Source organism: Haliotis rufescens, unplaced genomic scaffold (genome assembly GCF_023055435.1).
Source record: "Haliotis rufescens isolate VD_foot unplaced genomic scaffold, xgHalRufe1.0.p SCAF_17, whole genome shotgun sequence".
In the NCBI taxonomy this organism is placed as follows: Eukaryota; Metazoa; Mollusca; class Gastropoda; order Lepetellida; family Haliotidae; genus Haliotis; species Haliotis rufescens.
Genome location: NW_025963857.1, coordinates 18,218,008 through 18,236,698, shown reverse-complemented (window position 1 = coordinate 18,236,698; position 18,691 = coordinate 18,218,008). Strand labels below are relative to the sequence as shown.

Below are 18,691 nucleotides of genomic sequence, written 5' to 3'. Positions count from 1 at the left end.
ATTTCGATATTCATCCAATGTTTTATGCATCGAGATGGGAGATACACAAAAACTCGAAAGTCAGAACGATTATGTAAAATGTGTTATAGCCAAGATATAGAGGATGAATATCACTTTTTGCTTGTATGTCCATTGTACTTGAGAAAAATATATTCCTGTTTACTACTTTAATTATCCAAATATTTTGAAATACCGATAACAGTCTAGATAAATTAATAATACAAAACTTAGCCATATATATATTCCACGCATGATTATATTGCACTAAATTTGTAAATTATGGTTAAAATTGTATGCAACATCTGTCACATGTATTATAGACCTGGGGCCTCTTAAGTGCTTGAATAAAAATTTATTAATTGGCTAAATATGGACGGCGGAGGATTTTCCTCCTTCATGGCATAATGGCATTGTAGTCCCCATACCAAAATCTGGCCGGGATCATACAGATCGCGCAAATTACCGACCCAAATCTTTAACCCAAAACTATGGAACCAATGATAAACAATAGATGAGTTTGGTATTTCGATACCAATAATCTAAATACAAATGTGCAATGTGGTTTCCGCAAAAATCGAAGTACTTTAGACCATTTAGAACGACTAGAATCCTTTGTCAAAATTGCAATTGTAAACAAACAAGACAGTATTTTTTCTGTCACTTTATTTAGTATAAACATAAATGTCTTTCAAAGGTTTTAAGTGATGCAGTAGATGGATCACTTTTCGTGGATGATTTTAAGATATCTCGTCGTGGTGAAATATGCACACAATAGCGAAGCAGTTACAAATCTGTCTCAATAACATTCATAAATGGTCCCTTGAAAATGGGTTTAAATTTTCTATATAAAAACCTTATTGTATACTTTTCTGCAAAATAATATAAGCTGCATAAGAACCCTGAACTATATTTGAATGAACCATCCAATAATCAATGTCTTTCAAAGTATGTTATTCCTACCTTAGTTCTATTAACAGCATAATTGTTATTTTAATTGATGGCTAAGATTGCAAATAATCGCCAGCAGCCGAAGGGATAGTGTGAATCCTGCTGGGGAACCCTGCAGGTAGCAGAAGTATCGTAAGTCCCCACTATCCCTAGCCTGGTGGCCTAACTTTGGTTGCTGGCAATCTGTAGCCCTTATTTATTTTGTGTTGTTTAATGATAGTTTATTCTTTTACATGTTCTCAAACTAGTTTTACCTTAAACCTGTGATAGTCTAGTTATTGTACTATCCTTCGGAGACAGAGATATAAATATATTTGTTGTCAATGTTTAACTTTATCTCGTCACGAAATATAACGTCAAATCTTCACTCACTCACTCAGTGTAAATAATCGAATCTAGACAATCCCGTAACATCATGAGCATCGATCCACACTATTGGCATACGAAGACATGCCTCAACAAAGTCAATGAGCCTCACCATCCGATCCTTTAGTCGCCTCTAACGACAATCACTGCCACAGCTATCACATTTCTAATACAGTTAAACTGTTCATTGTACACATGTACACACATTTGATATTGATGTTATAAAGCCAAACATGTGTAAATGTAATTGATGTCAATGTCTTGATATTCCATTTAGGTGAGGATATCATAATTGGATGACTTTTGTCGAATCCTATTGTGTTTTGTCAATAATTTTAAGCAGTATCGAAAAGAAAAGAATGAAAGGGTGTCACAGCTGGGGCAAGATTCGCTCACCTTTTCGCGACCAACTGGTATCATTACTATTTGCAGTAGATAGTCTATAATACGGTCGGAATTGTACAAGGTGATTATGGAAAAAGTTTTGTTGCTTTTACTGTGATAGAAATAGGAAGTGTCGGAAAACTCAGGAAGTCGATAGATTAATAGACTCAAAATATTGTAAGACGTCGCTTACCTTTTCTGGCGTTGATAGTGATATGAATCTGATGTGCTGATGTGACAAAGTAAGAATCATCAACAGTTCTCAACAATTAGCGGACTGACTGCCCAGAAGCATACGTGTGTATCAAGAATGTTGCGTACATCCAATAGAACGCCTATCACCTGACTTTCATGAAAGTACGCAGACGAATCCACATTAATGTCACACAAGCTGTCACATAGTGTTTTTCAGATATACTTAAGCTTGGATGTGCATTTCTGATACTTTCATTAATAATCTGTTGCTGGGATAACACAGTTGTATTGAAACTATCGAACTTTCAGCTTAATTTCAACTATTCAAAGTTGACTGATATTTATTTGTTTGACAATGGCTCAACAGAAGACACGAAGTCCAAGCTGCATCACACTGAAAAAGTAAATTGAAATGCACTTTTCTATCCGTATTATGTTCCTTTAGTAAATGTAAACAATGGATGTTGAAATCATATTGGACATATACAATACTTCTGTTTGTCCACTGTTTGTGTAGCAATCTTTAACCAGCCACCATTTCATTATAACTTTACTCGTCTTCATACAACTGTATAAGTGGGTAATACCGCATGAGTGAGTGAGTGAGTTGGGTTTAACACCGCTTTTAACATTAGTCCAGTTATATCACGGCGTGTAAGCGTAACGTGGGAGGAAAGCCCGAAGTGATGCAGGTCTCAGACGTTTACCACTTCGGTGAAACCCACGAGCACGGGTATGGTGCTGACTAACCTAGAAACATAATCGGGCCACGTATTCGAACCCACAATCATAGGTTTCTGCACAGCGAATCGCGGCACCTTAGACGTGCCACCCGTGCCCCCAATTCCGCATCAACTGAAACAATATTACACTAACTGTAACAATACCCTGTGTTACAATGCCATGCACAGCACATAAAATAAAAGCGACAAAAACCTTTCCATTACAGAAAATATGATTCCGACCATATCATGAGCATGTGCTTATGAACCACTATTGAATAGTGATGATAATGTACCAAGTGTTCGCGAAAAGGTGAGGGTACCCACCAATAGCACCTGTCACAAACACATGCAAAGGCAAGTGAAATGTTCACCTGAAAAACACGAGAACATATGGTACTAGTCAAAATAGAGAATTGCATAGGACATCATTCTTGTCACTGATGCGTTACAGAATGACCTCCACATGTCGACCATAAAACGTTTGGAAAACTTTACTGAGACCTTGAATGTTGTAAGTTTGATCAAACAGCTTCTGAGCAAGGGTCGTATGACGGGTTTTTTCAATCTTCGTAGAAACACCGAGGGTCGGCGTAAGAGAAAAAAATCTTTTACTGAGAAAACGCTAATAAATGCTTGGCGACGTCCTGGATCCAATGTGATGGAATGAAAACATATGGACTGCTGAGAAATTTCCCTTCATTTTGCATTATAATTAGAAGACACCAATTCATCACTCATGAACATTCTGTATTTGTGCCTAGCATAACCACAATTAACACGAAGGTGTCATATCTACACAATATACACAAGTTTGGGGGTGTTTTGATGAATGTTGAAGGTACTGACGTGTATCGAACACGGAGGAGTCCACTAATGCCTACAGTGACAAATGCCTAAAGTCTAAAACAAACATTTATATGCTTCAGTTGTTTTACATGTGATACCCTACTACCTCTCCGCAGAGTTGAACTGGCCCATTTTAGTGTACTATTGCTTACAGTGACAAATGACAAACACTAGCAATTGATATTTAGTGGTTTTTCTTTATTCATACATTTCATCTGATATTTCATACATCATACATCATCCATAGTTTCATTTATCATATTTCATGTACATTATGATTCAAACATCACATTCACACTCCCATTTTATCACACGTCTTACATTATCCATATATACATTTCATTCAGTTTCATTTATTATATTTTATGTACATTATATAAATATCAGACTTACATTCATCATATATCATCTCAAACATCCTCCATATGTATCATTCATTTTCATTTATCATATTTCATGTGTCACGGAGTTGCACAAACTAGTTGCTTTGTTAGCCCAGTTTTACAACACATCCAGCTACATCAAGGAACTGGGGGAGACTTGATACCCAGTCGAAGCTGCTCCTGTAGCCTTTCTAGTCTCTGGTTGATCTCTAGGTAGATTCTCATGCGGGGTGGTGGACGGGCGCCATGGAGATACTGAGCAAGCTTGTTTCTTTCCGTCTTCTCTAGTCTCTGGATCACTTTGATGAAGGCAAAATGTTCGGATGGGCTCTCTGGACGACCTTGTTAAGATGACAATGCCAATAAAATCGGCTGGCCCAAAAATCTGTAAACAAGGAGTGGGTAAAGATAGAAGGAAAAATAGTAAAGGGGGTTGAATGGGATAAGAGCGCTTAGTGGAAGTTAGGAACTGTATAGAAACCTAAGCTAAATGAGAGAAAATAGGGAATAGGATTAATAATAAATATAACATTAGTTAGGCTGATGTATTAAATATAATATTATATTAATTTAAAGAAGAAAAAACAGGGGGGTGAATCGGAAATCTACTCTAATAAACGTTGGGCTTATGCGGCGGGGGTAGGTGAGGTGCGTGGCAGGGGTGAATGGACGTCGTCTGCTAGGGAGCTGGGCTTTGGTGAGTGATTGGTTAAACGAACATGATATTTAGTAGGCTGAATATGGGTGACTTTTTCGCGCGGACGTCGAAGAAGGCAATCTGCGCTAGGAATTTGGGTCCCGATCCGAAAGTGGAAAAATGTGTTTTTTGTGGGTAGAAGTTATAGCTGATGTTTTGTTGGGACTGGTCTAAAGTTTGTTTATAAGATTGGTTGTTTAAAGGAATTTAGCTAGGTGAGAGTATTTGGAGAGGTCGTTTGGGAGTTTTAGTAATAAGGTAATGTTGTTTTTGAACTGGGAGGGTGGGGGGGAGAGGGTCGTATAGTTCTGTTTGTTGTCGTTTGCATTGTGAGCAGTGATTGAATATGTGTTCTAGGTTTTCTGGGAGATGGCATTGGGTACAATTGGGGTGTGGGTGTCCGGTTTTTTTTATATAGTGCTTCGTTTAAATTAAGTTGGCCGCTTAACATTCTGTTTATAATTTTATCCGCGAGAATAGACTTTGTGAAGTTTCGGCATTTGGTAACAGGTTTACTGAAAAGAGATTTTTTCCATGTGGATTTACAATTTTGAATATTAATTTGGAAATTTTGATTTAAGATGTTTTTTTCTAATGAGTGTTTTGGTTTCGGCTTTGCTGGTGGTGAAGTTTATGCATGGAGATGGTTGTGTAGTGGCTATTTTGGCAACTGTGTCTGCAAGCTGGTTTCCCTGTATGCCAGTGTGTGCAGGTGCCCATAGTAGTGTTATTGTTTTGTTTGTTGCTGTGATGTTAGTGTGTATATCTATAATATTGTTAATGATGTCCTGGCGCGATTTGCATTTTTTGCTATGAATTTGGGATATTGAGCCTAGAGAGTCAGAGATAATTAAGAAGTCGGTGTCATTGGATAGTTTTATACAGTGATAAGCACATTGGATGGCTAATAGTTCAGCTGTAGTGGTATGTGTGAAGTTTGAATAGTGGAAATCAGTGGTGATTGGTGTAGGTTGTGTGATCTGGATGCCTATTCCTGTTATATTATTATTTGTTTGGGAGGCATCGGTATAGATGTGTGTGTGTGTGATTTGGCCAGTTTTGTTGAATATAGTTGTTGGTTATTGATGTTTTGTCTAAGTTTTTGATACCGAGTTGTAGTGTGAATATTTTGTGTAAAGTAAGGTCTGTTTTGGGTGGGGGTTTAGCATTAATGTATATGTGTGATGGGGAAGGGGGGGGGGGGGGGTCGGTGTCTGGTGTTCTGAAGTTTGTGGGTTTTGATGAGTTTGTGTAAATGTGTTAAATAAGGGACTAGATTGTGGTTGTTTTTAAAAAAAAATTCAGTGAAGCAGGTCTAAGGTTTTTGTATTTGGCTGTAATTTGTTTGAATAAGGGGTTGTGTTGGGCCCCAGCCCAGTAATTTAAGATGGTTTGGTTGCGTCTTAGCTGTATTGAGGTAGTGCCGGATATGAGTTGAAGTGTGTTTAATGAGGTACCGGATCTAGTCCCCAACAGTTACAAACACACAATATTGAGATAATTGGGGGATAGAAAACATGCAATTTGAGGAGGAAGGGATAAAGTGAGAGATACTTAACAGTACTTTAAAGAATATGACGAGTCGTGGTGAGCAGTCGAGAGTGGTGGCTAGGCGGTGGTGGTTCCCTTGCCAGGAGGCCAGGTAGCCGTGAGGCGATCGCGGGCGTTCGCTGGTGAGGTTGTGCGGTGCTTCAGTGTTCGAAATCCGAAGTCAGTGATTCTTCGTAATCCAAGGATAGGTTTGGTTAGATTATGTGGGTTGTAACAAGACAAGATGGCGTCCGAACATGCCGGAAGTAAACAAACGATGACGACTGAGGAACATGCCAATCTTCGATAACTATATTTTATACTGGAAAATTTCCTTCTCAAAGTTTATCATCAATTACTTTAAAACATTATTCTTCTACTCTCATTTTTCAGAAAATCCATATTCCCTGTTCCGGTTATCAAAGTGCAATACCATCTAAGAAAATAAATTTATACAAAGGTCAAATATTTTCACAATCCCAGTAATATTTCTATGGCATTAATTAGTCTGTGTTTACAGTGTAGGTATTAGTGAACACTAAGTAGAGTAGACCACTTGAGTGCAGGGGTGCGTGAAACAGTGTGTACACTAAAACAACAACTTTGGTAGGCATTTGTCACTGTAGGCATTAGTAGACCTAACCTCGAACACCCACCCACACTGACCAGCTGTACCTTCACCACTCATCAAATCATCCCCCACAAGTCAAGCGAGGTATAATCGGCCACCCTAGCCTGACGAGTAAAAGAACATCTGCTTCACGCCAGAACACATTGAAGCTGAACTACAAAACCTACGACATGTCTTCAAAAATCACAACAACGACATTCCCAGACTAGTAGACCAGAACGACAACGACACTCCCACCCTAGGCCAACAAACAGCTCCATTCGTCATGTAGGTTCAGCCAGCCATCAAATCCGACGGCTTCTTAACCACCAAGTCAACCTCAACGTGGTGTTCCAGAGAGGAAAAGCCACCCAGAACATTATTAAAGGCAATGGCACCCACTGGTGCAGTTTATCACATATTTGACACAATTTTATACACAGGGCTTGGCATGACCAGCTCCAGTGCCCTCAACCACCAGACTCTCACGGCAAACGGGTTGCCCAATTCGGTTGCCTTTTACTACCAGCAATGGGGTGCTGAGGACACTTTCTCGTCTACCCCGGGTCCCCACGGGGGTCTAATGTTGCAGATACATGATCAAGGCTTTCCCAAAAAGAGTTCAGGAACATCAAACCTCAGTGCAGAAGAAAGACTCCAATTCTCTGACCATACCCAGCCCAACAGTCATTGGAATTAACGTACTTACCAGACAAAATGCCAACAGGAAACTCCTTGAAGCCATCTGCATCATTAGACTCCAATCAGCCATCAACAGAGGTTATTACATCCAAATGGCGCCTAGCATGAGCTCATCACTATATATATATATATATATATATACTCTTCAAAATAACAGAAACGCGCAAGTAGTATGACCTGACTACACAAAAAATCTGGTATGTAAATTGGATATATGTTATTGGAAAATGTTGATGGCCTGATATTCGACAAACGGTGCGTCAAAAACGCAGCCATTGTCGATTTGCAATGTCTTAAACGGCATTGTTTTCACACTTGTTCAAAAAATCAGCCCCAAGAACTTGGCCTCCTCAACTACTTTGATGGGTGTGCCAGATAGATATAGTTCTGGGTCTTTGTGCTGTCTATGTTTTCTGCAGAAGTGTATACAATTAGTTTTAGTTTAAGAAAATTTGAAGCCGTTAACAAGCGACCATTTGTGGATTTTTTTAGATACAATCGCAGTTGTCTCTCAATTGTATGCATGTTTTTTTACCGCGACAAGAAATGTTAAAATCGTCCACAAATAACGATCCATCAACTGAATCATTTAAAACTTTTGAAAGACTGTTAATCTTGATACTAAATGAAGTAACAGAAAAGCTACTGCCTTGTGGAACACCCTGATCCTGTTTATAATGGTCAGACAGGGTTGCACCCACTCGGACTTGAAATTGTCTGTCTGTTAAAAATTGGGGTATAAAATTATGTAAACAACCCCTCAAACCAAAATCATGTAAATCCTGTAAAATACCATGCTTCAAAGTAGTGTCATGGACTTTCTCAAGATCGAAAAAGACTGACACTAAATGTTGTTTGCTTACAATAGCATTTTTAACAAAGGATTCTAAACGTACTAAATGGTCAATAGTACTTTAATTTTTGCGAAAACCACTTTGGATATTTGTAATTAAATTATTGGTTTCCAAATACCACTCTAATCTGTTATTAACCACCCACTCCATGTAATGGCTATAAAGACACAGCTGGTTAAAGATAGAGGGCGGTAATTAGATGGATCTTTATGATCCCGACCAGGTTTTGGTATAGGGACCACAATGGCATCATGCCACGAAGGAGAAGAATTCCCTGAAGTGCATATTTGATCAAAAATTTCTAAAAGCGTTTCGAGACATGGTTAAGGCAAATGCTTAAGGAGCTGATAGTGAATATCATCAGCACCCGCTGCTGTATCTTGAGCTTGCCCAAGGGCAGTATGTAGCTCATGTAATGAAAATACTTCGTTATAGTCTTCCCCATTATCAGAATTAAAATTAATATTTTTCCTCTCCTGTTGTTTCTGATATTTTATCAATTCGGGGACATAATTAGACGATGACGAATGTTTTGCCAATCTTTCGCCAAGTTTATTGGCAATGTCTGATTTTTCAGTTAATAACTTCCTTAAAATGGTGAACAGAAGACTTTGATCCTTTGCCTTTGATTTTTTGTATCATGTTCCATACCTTGGACATGGGAGTACGGGAATTTATTTTGGAGACATAATTTCTCCAAGATTGACGGTTACTTTGTTTAAAAGCACGCCGTGATTTTGCATTTGTAATTTTTACATGATCTACGTTATGAACTGTAGGATGTCCGCAGAAATATTTTTCCGCTTTCTTCGTACATTTCCATGCCTGTTTGCAATCGTTAGTAAACCATTGTTTACGAATATATGCATTTGCAGAGGTCTTACGAATTGTTTAATCAGCTATTTCATTGAGCTGGTCGGAAAACAATTTAATCGGATCTTCAATATCTTTGAAGTGTTCTGGGGTTAATTGTGCAGTAAATAATACTTCATACAATGACCAATTTGCATTTTTAAAATTCGATCGAGATGAAGATGGATCAGCAGTCGGGTTAATAGTTTTAAGAATGGTGGAAAGTGATCACTTCCACAGAGGTCATCATGAGCCGACCATTCGAGTTCATTAAATAGGTTTGAATCTGTGAATGATAAATCCAGTGCTGAATACGTTCCAGTTGCAGGATGTTAATAGGTGGTTGAATCATTATTGTAAATATACTGAACAACAATAGTTCCTGCGACACTGAATAAGATTTATTGCAAAGTTATGTTTTTTACCAAATCTGAAACAATTTCGGTTTGCAACAGATGAACGACTCCTGTAAGTGTTCAACTCTGAGACTCGTCAGTGAATAGAACTTTTCCCCACTGCATGGCCGTCCAGCGTAGACGCTGTCTGCACGACTGTAGACGTGCTTGACGGTGGTTTCCTGTCAAAATGGGACGTCTGGTGGGTCTTCTGGCGACAATCCCTGCACATCTGAGGCGACGACGTACGGTTTGTGAAGATATTCGTCAAAGGCCAGGGATGCTTCTTGCAGTCACTGTTGCTGGCTGGAATCGATTTCGTAGGTGTGTTGTTCGAATCCAGTTGTCTTGTCCATTATTGGTTACGCGTGACCTGTCACTCCGAGGATGGTCCCTGACGGCATTCGTCTGTTGCCAACGTTGCCATAAACACCAAATGGTGTTTCTGTGGACGTTAAATTGTCTTGCAACATCAAGTATACCACTGGCTCGCAGACGCTCATTTTCGGACAGGCGTGGCATTTCGTAATGTTAAATAATAGCGTAATTTTGTTGTTCTTTAGAGTGGTTGTTGTCAGTACGATGCTAAACAATGCATATGGAATCCCGTTAACGCACATGTTTTTATACCCATTCTTGGGTTGTGAAATCCATGGGGCTTGCATAAAAATCAACTTTTGCATGGAATTCATGCTTTTCTGTAGGAGTTGCGGTTTTGGTGACTTGATTCCATACGTGTACTACAATATTGAAAACCAAACTTTACTTGTTTGAAAAATACACTAAAATATTGGTGTCACGGGACTTTTGTTGTTGTGTACATATTGAAAGGGGAGAATCCTCCACTCTGTGTCCCTACCGTTTTAACCGTAGTATACTTCTTTGTTTTAATTTTGGCTAAACTTGATGATAATCGCCAACAGCTAAGGGATGGTGTAAATCCTGCTGAGGAACCGTGCAGGTAGCAGAAGTATCATGAGGTGAGGTGAGGTGAAATGGGGTTTAACGTCGCGTCCAAGATTATTGCACTTATATAGCGACGTGCATGTACGTGTGTGTGTTTGTGTGGCTGCTTGTACTAGTCCGGACTGATGCCGATGTATAGTGCTAGCTCACTGAGATACCATGCCGCAGTTTAACATGAATACCCCACTCAGACACAGTATACTGACTCCAAGCCGACCAGTCCTTGTTTTGGCCCCTTAATGCCGAGCGCCAGACAGGGTAACAACAAGTACTATCTTTTAACGTCCTTTGGTATGACGCGGTCGGGGATCGAACCCCGGACCTTCCGCTCTCCTGGCGGACGCTCTACCACTTGACCACAGAGGCGATCTAGAAGTATCATAAGTCCCAACGGTTCCTAGTATGGTGGCCTATCTTAGTTGCTGTTGATCCCTAGCCCCGTTTTTATAATGTATTGTTATTTATCGTGACATCTTTTTCAAAACTAGTTTTAAAATATACATCTGTGATGATCTAGTTACAGTCAAGTCTCGTTAATCCGACACTGGTTAATCCGACACTCGGCTTTATCCGACACAAATGATGGGAACCGATTGATTCAGCGCTATTTAGTCCCGTTAATCCGACATTCTCGCACTCCGACTCCGACACACCTAATTTGCAACGAATTACCGAAATCACTCATTAATCAGTCTCGTTAATCCGACACAGTGGTCAGCGTACTCCGTGGTCATCTACCCGCGAGTACACAACCCCGTGTTTTGACACGCACCGGCTGCAGAGATTAACTTTAACAATTAACACTAGATGCCGGGATCATAAAGAATTTCAAGCTTTATTAATGCTGAAGAACCACCAGCCCTAGACGTCAAGCGAACAGGGGACTTTGAGAAATGTGCCTTCAAAATGTGAGAAACAGAAAACACTGACAGACTATTTTAAGTAGATGAAGCAAGTTGTTAAGACAGTAGCACTTGCATTTACACGAGGAAACACACGGTTATTATCTATCGTGAAGATGTCCGATTTTCGATCACAAATCACTTAATTTCGTTAATCCGACATACTCGTTAATCCGACACAATCATGTGCAACCAACGATGTCGGATTAACGAGACTTGACTGTATTTTCCTGTCCTTTGACGACAGGTTTTATAATCAAATTGTATGTAGTATTACTGTCTAACTTGATTTAGTCACGATATGGCTGAAATATTGCCGATGCGACTGTAAATATTCACTCACTCACTCACTCACTCCGTTTATATGTTCTTGATGTCCTCACAATCCTTGCACATATGGGTCGTAAGCTAGGGATACTGCGGTTTGTCAAAGTTGCAGTCTGAAATTGATTTCGCAGGTTAACCAAACGGATATGCTTATTTTGCTGACGCTACGTTACTCGTGGCCGTTTTGAACGTAGTCGATCCCTGGTGTTTCCTGTCTTTTGCTCCCGACCCCTGAGGGAATGTATGCTGTTATAATGAACACCGCTAGTGTAGCTGGATTGGACATTATAGAACATAATCGTAAGAATAATTATGGAATTCTTTAAAATCTCCAACAAAGTCGTTGTTCTTCGAAAGTGTTCCCGATTTCAAACAAAAAGGGTCCATGCATAACATATTGCACTCGACTCATAATATTCTCTGAAGTTTTTATTCCTGGGCTGAGTATCATATCACCGATTTTCAATGGGGATTGGAACATACCCGCACCTAAACATGACCAGCGTGCAAGGTATAATACCTTCAATGGAAGTTTCTACATTTGAAACCTTCTCAAAACTGCATTGTAGTTGGAGTTTGTTATCGACTGTGTTGTTTTTTAACAACAACAATTATTCCACAAAATATACATACAATAACCAACGCTTTTTCTCTGATACAAGAATAACTAAATATTTTCACAGTAATGATGTTTTGTTTATGTCTGCGTGACCGAAATAATAGAGAAATATGTCTAGGTGCAGATTATCTCTATGGAGACGCGATTGGGCGCATGTCTACCGATTTGCACGACCCATCAACGTCAGTGAACAGTGAACGGCGCATCAGGAAAATGCTTGAAAAAATTAATTTTAACTGAATAAATTTATTATTTACATAAATTATATATTTACATAAATATAGACTACAAAAATCTGTCGACAAAGGACAGTAAAAGAATTAGAATATCACAGCTATAGATATAAAACTTTGACTATTCAGAACAATACATCATAAAAATTGGCTAGAGATCACCGGCAACCAAAGTTACGCAACCATACAAGGGACAACGGGGACTTGCGGTACATCAGCTTCCTGCGTGGTACCTCAGCAGGATTTATACCATCCCTCTGGCAATGGGTGATTGTTAGAAAGTTTAAGCCAAAGCATTTAAAACCCAACAAGTATTATGCGATTAAAACCATGGAAAACAAAAAGTACTTTGAATGAAATGGGACTTACCTACCCTCTCAGAGGGAGGATCTTCACCTTTTGAGTATAATGGCCAATACGACATCGTCGCATAATGGTAAAATCATTGTCCCCCTGAAAGTGGCACGTGAGTCCATCTATGTTGAAGTGTATAATATCCACTGGTGTTTTAATGTATTGATAATGCTTCTATTTTTTAATATTGGTTAGCATTACATACAACCACTGATGACCAAAGTGATGGCATAAATCCTGCCGGGAACCATGCAAGAAGCAAAAGCACTGTAAGTCACCATGATCTCCATTTAGGTGGTCTTACTTTGGTTGCTAGTGGTCTATAGCCTGGTTTTAATTTATAAGAACTAATCTACTGAAAATGTCTTTGTTTTATTATTGCTTAGGTTTGTTTTATATCTAAACTGTGATATTTACCTTACTTGTTACTGTCCTTCGTCGACAGGTCTTTATTTGTAGTAACTACCTTGTTCTCATCGCGATATGGCTGCAATATTGCCGATGCGATGTAAAATTTTAATTCACTCACTCTCTCGTCGCATAATGACCTCTTCAAATCTGGTCTGACAACCCTAGTAGGTGTTACAAGTAGTTGGTTGTATTGCTTGTAATTTATTAGTGCCTACTTGGGTGTCCCACTTCTTTTGCATTAGGTCTTTGATGTAGCATCTTATCACAGGTTTATAGTCACTGTATGGTATAAGAAGTGGTGTTGAGGGCTGGTTTTGCTGCAGCATCAGCCATAGTGTTACCCGTGATTCCAACATGACTTGACAACAAGCATAAGACGATGTCGTTTTGGCCAGAAGCAAGGTCATTGTATCGTTCTAAAATATCTAAAATGAATGGATGCCTTGAATAGCTCGATTTTATGCCCTGTAGACACGATAATGAATCTGAAAAGATGATGAATCGTTTACAGCTTGGCTGTTTGTGGATATATTCCAAAGCAGTTAATATTGCTTTGGCTTCAGCGGTGAAAATTGAGCTATGGTCTGGTAATCGGGATGATACGGTTTTGGATCCAATGACAGCAGCACCGGAGACTTTGCTACCGTCCTTGGATCCATCTGTAAAAATGGAACGGTGGGATTCATATTTATTTCTGACTTGTGTATATTCTTGTTGATATATTAATTGATTTGTGTCGGATTTTTTTAAATGTGCGAGAGTAAAGTCTACTTCCAGTCTGATAAGTTGCCAAGGAGGAGAAGACAAAAGCATGTAAGAAGAAATATCATCTAAATCAATATTGGCAGCTGTAATGTGGGGTTTAATCCGAATGCCTTGTGGTAGGACCAGCTTAGGCTTACTGTGAAAATATTCTTCATAAAGGGGTTGAAAAACACAGTTGTATGCAGGGTTTAATGGGTTAGAATGTAATTTAGTGTGTGAGTGAGTTAAATTTAACGTCACATCGGCAATGTTTCAGCCATATTGTGACGAGAATAATTTGACGTTAATAACATATACTAATATTAAAATTGTATAACATTTTGTCGCCGAAGGACAGTATAACAACTAGAAAATCACAGATTTACGTAAAACTAGTTTGAGAGCATGTAGAAATAAATTACCATTCAACAACACAATATAAAAACGGACTATAGATCGCCACCAACTGAAGGTAGATCACCACGCAAGGGACCAAGGGGACTCACAGTACGCATGTAACCTGCATGGACCCCAGCTGGATTTACATCATCCCTTCAGTTATTGGCGATGGCTGACAAATTTAGCAAAACATTAAAATAACACATGTGCCTTATGAATCTTGTTCAAGCGTTGTTTATGTCACAACAGTCAAGGCCGTCGGTTTCAACACGTTTTATGGTATAAATGTGGAGGATATTTGCAAATTTGATGCATCAGTCACGAAAATGTGGTCAGCTTGGGTGAATTGTAGACCCCCGCTCCTTCCACACACGGAGTCTAGTGCTATGTTAATAGACATGTATGACGTCAGAGATAAAAAAAAAAAAAAAAGGTTTAGGACGCGACATTTGTTTTTACGCAATGAAACGACCGTAGCTGTAGCACTGTATTATGAAGGGGGGTTATCAATGTTGACCCCCTACGAGACAATAGCCTTGAACTGTGCTTTACATCGAATTGTTGCATCAACTTGATACATCCCAATTATTTCAAATCTTTTGTATCAGTACTAGAAAAGAAATACTGAGTGCAATTAAAGGCAACAGTACCATGATGCATTGAAGTACAGATTGATCGTGCCACCCCTATTTTGACACTGGTGCTGCTTTATGCATTGTATTTCACAAAACCAAAATGTCATTAAATGCCTGTTACTAATATCCCCTATTCAAAGCACCAGAGCTAACCTGGCATCTGTGGCCTCTATTCGTGGCGATGGTTAATCGACCTTAGGTACGACCCGAAAAGACCCACTGGTGAACGGATAGCTGGTCTTCTGTTCATACTCGTGAACCTGATATCCCCCCATACCTACAAGGGAATTGTTAGCAGGGTGGACTACACTGATGCCATGTCTTTATACAACATGGGTTATGTAGTAATATTCTTTAACAGTTAGGTTGAAAAGTAAGCTATGCTTCATATAAAGAAGTGTAAATGTTATGTTATTGAAAATAACAAAATAATATTTGGCCATTCCTCTGATCAATGATTTATGATACCAAATTCGTTAACAAAACCCATACCTGGTAACAGGAGACAGAACGACACACCCTAAAAGAGGAGTGCTGTACGAACCCAATTAACAGTGTCAATATCGGGTGTGACCACTATTTACGTTGATACAGACGAGGCTGCGGTGGTGCATCGAAGGAATATAATTAACGTCATTGATGATGACGCAGTCCTGTTGTAATCATTCCAGAGCCAGTTTACCAGGCAACGTTTTTGGCACAATTTACAAAACATGTTAAACATGGATATAAGTATAAAAATACGTTTCTTTCACTTGCCTTGACATGTCGTTGTGACAGATGCTACCGGAGGGGCAGGATACGCTTAGACTTTCGCGAGCACCTGGTCAGGATACGCTTGGACTTTCGCGAGCACCTGGTCAGGATACGCTTGGACTTTCGCGAGCACCTGGTCAGGATACGCTTAGACTTTCGCGAGCACCTGGTCAGGATACGCTAAGACTTTCGCGAGCAGCTGGTCAGGATACGCTTAGAACAATCCTATTCCAAATGTACGAATCCGATATTTTATTCTAAACACGTAGATCAAGAGCGTGTTTAGAATCAAACCGTGTTTGGATTGTAAACATAATTCTAAGGTAAATAGTCCAGAAATTGAAGTACACACCCATATTTGGTGGTGGCTTAAAAAGATGCAAACATGAAATGGTTATAGTTGTGTTTTGGACCTGAAGTTCTCAGTGTTTCGGCTACTGTTTTCAGCTCAGTGAGAGCAGTGAAATGTAATGCTTCGATAAAGTGTTGGTTATATTAACGTGCCTACACTGAAAACACAGCGGTGTGTGGTATTGGACCATGGTTATTAATTACTTACCTTCGTGACCGGCATGCTTGCTACACACTAACGATTCCTGGTGACTCAATTAACAATGTCAGTGTCGAATGTGAACAGGATGAATGAAAACTACCTGATGGATATTGTTCCAAATGTCAACCAAAGATTGGTGCAAATGAGCAGGCGTTACCGGTTCTGGTCCTGTCGTAGGCGTCCAACCATCTCATCCCAGACATGTTCTATTGGGGAGAGGTCTTGAGCCCGTCATGGCAGGACAACAGCCGGTCATTGCAGGACAACAGCCGGTCATGATCATGGCTGGACAGCAATGGTGTGCTGCCTCAAAAAGTCTGTTACCGCACGTGCAACTTAGCGGGCATAATCCTGCTACAACGTGACGTAACGTCCTTGCATTTGCACAAAGAGTAGAACATAATTTCGAACGATGTCGTCCCGATAGCGTACGCCATTCAAATTGCCATAAAGAATGATGAGTTGGGTTCTGCCATTAATTGTGATGCCACCATTACACTTCCACCCCAAAACTGACGACGTTGAGTAACGCAAGCGTCGTCAAACCGTTCTCATTGACGCCTGTAGGCCCTTGCACGACCATCCGCCTGTCCAGATGGAACCTGTACTTACCTGTGAATGTAGGGTGCTACGAGTAGGGCAGGCCATGGTTACCCTTTTAGCGAATCCTGGTGTCATCACTGATTTTCAGTGATCCATTCAAGTACTTTTCACCGCTATTTTGCCTTTTACACTCAAATGAATCTGTTTCGTCGGATAATTGGTCATTCCCTGGCGTAGACGTTATATATCATATATTGATTGAACATTCAGCAGTAAATACAATGGTGTTATAAATATTTATTGGATGTACTTGAAAATACATCGTATTAACTTACTGATGATGTTTTATGTTTTGTTTTGCTGGAGTGAGTGAGTGAGTTAGGTTTTAAGGCCGCTTTTAACAGTATAACAGTTATATTGCGGCGTGTCAGCTTAATGTGGGAGGAAATCCCGAAGTGATGCAGGTCTCAGACGTTTACCACTTCGGTGAAACCCACGAGCACGGGTATGGTGCTGACAAACCTAGAAACATAATCGGGGCGAACCGGGATTCGAACCCACAATCATAGGTTTCTGGCGTGCCCAAGGTACGCAACCCTACACAGCGAATCGCGACTAGGCCACCCGTGCCCCCTTGTTTTGCTGGAAGGCATGTGTTGACACCAGAGAATACCAAGCGTATATCAGAATGATACAAAGTGTTCTATCGCGAAAGTCGCATGTACTCTGCATATCAAATATTATCTGAGATCTGTACAAAAGAAACTATACCTTCCTGGATGCAATAATACCCCTCAAGCAGTATCGTTGTTTTGGCTTTGTTGAATACGTCTTGAGGTTATAATGTGAGATAAACGTTTATTGTGTATACTTACTCCTTGTCCAATACATCCGTTTCTTGCCATAGAGGTCAATGTTGTATTCAAAGCTGTTATATAACATACTACTCTGTGTGAAGTGCATGTCAGATACCAGCACCGTGTGCTGCATTGTGGATTGGATGTTTTATATGTGTGTCCTGGTGCATTGTGTGTCATCGTATTTGAACTCCCAGCATCGTAGCTCATGTCCGTAACGCTGGTTTGTTCAGTACAGAACTGATTATATACTACAGTCATACAATATCGAGAGGCACTTCTTTCGAACACAATTGACTTCATGTACATGTCGGTTAGGTCCATGTGGGTTCAAAACAAGGTTTATGGAGGGCTACTTGTTTGAAACAGACTAAAACGACGTCAGCAGCGTAGAGTCATTTCATTAACGTCATGGGTTAATTTGGCTTTACTAGGGCAAAAAGTCGGATTTAGTGTTTCTTATGATGGCGCCAAGACCAAGTCTATACATTATCCATAAAATGCTTACATTGCATATGTTCATGCCAATCCATGAACCACTTGGCTACCAGATAACCAAAAGATGTATCACCATAGTTGTATCAGATTTATGTCAGTGAAGAACTTTGAGACTCAGTCAATAAAAACGCGAATGTTTAATGAGTATGATATTTGTATCTCTGTTATTTGAAATATACGTTATTTTACTGAAATCCTCGACGTAATACATGTGACATCATGTTATACTCAGACAGAACCATGGGATGACATAACACCAAAGTGCATGCATAACAGTTTTTGATATGACTTGGGGGCGGTCGGGTAGCCTAATGGTTAAAGCGTTCGCTCATCACGCCGAAGACCCGGGTTCGATTCAAGACATGGGTACAATGTGTGAAGCCCATTTCTGATGTCCCCCGCCGTCA

The 18,691-nt window shown here is 39.8% G+C and overlaps 1 protein-coding gene across 1 annotated transcript in view; it reads right to left on the bottom strand.

The window, feature by feature from the left end:
• Nucleotides 1-1,979, bottom strand: part of LOC124138035 (sodium- and chloride-dependent GABA transporter 1-like) — a 30,313-nt gene extending 28,334 nt beyond the window's left edge. Inside the window, exon 1 of the mRNA XM_046504546.2 lies at nt 1,892-1,979. The gene's annotated coding sequence lies outside the window, so the exon portion shown is untranslated. The remainder of the gene's footprint in view (nt 1-1,891) is intronic.
• Nucleotides 1,980-18,691: the final 16,712 nt, after the last annotated feature.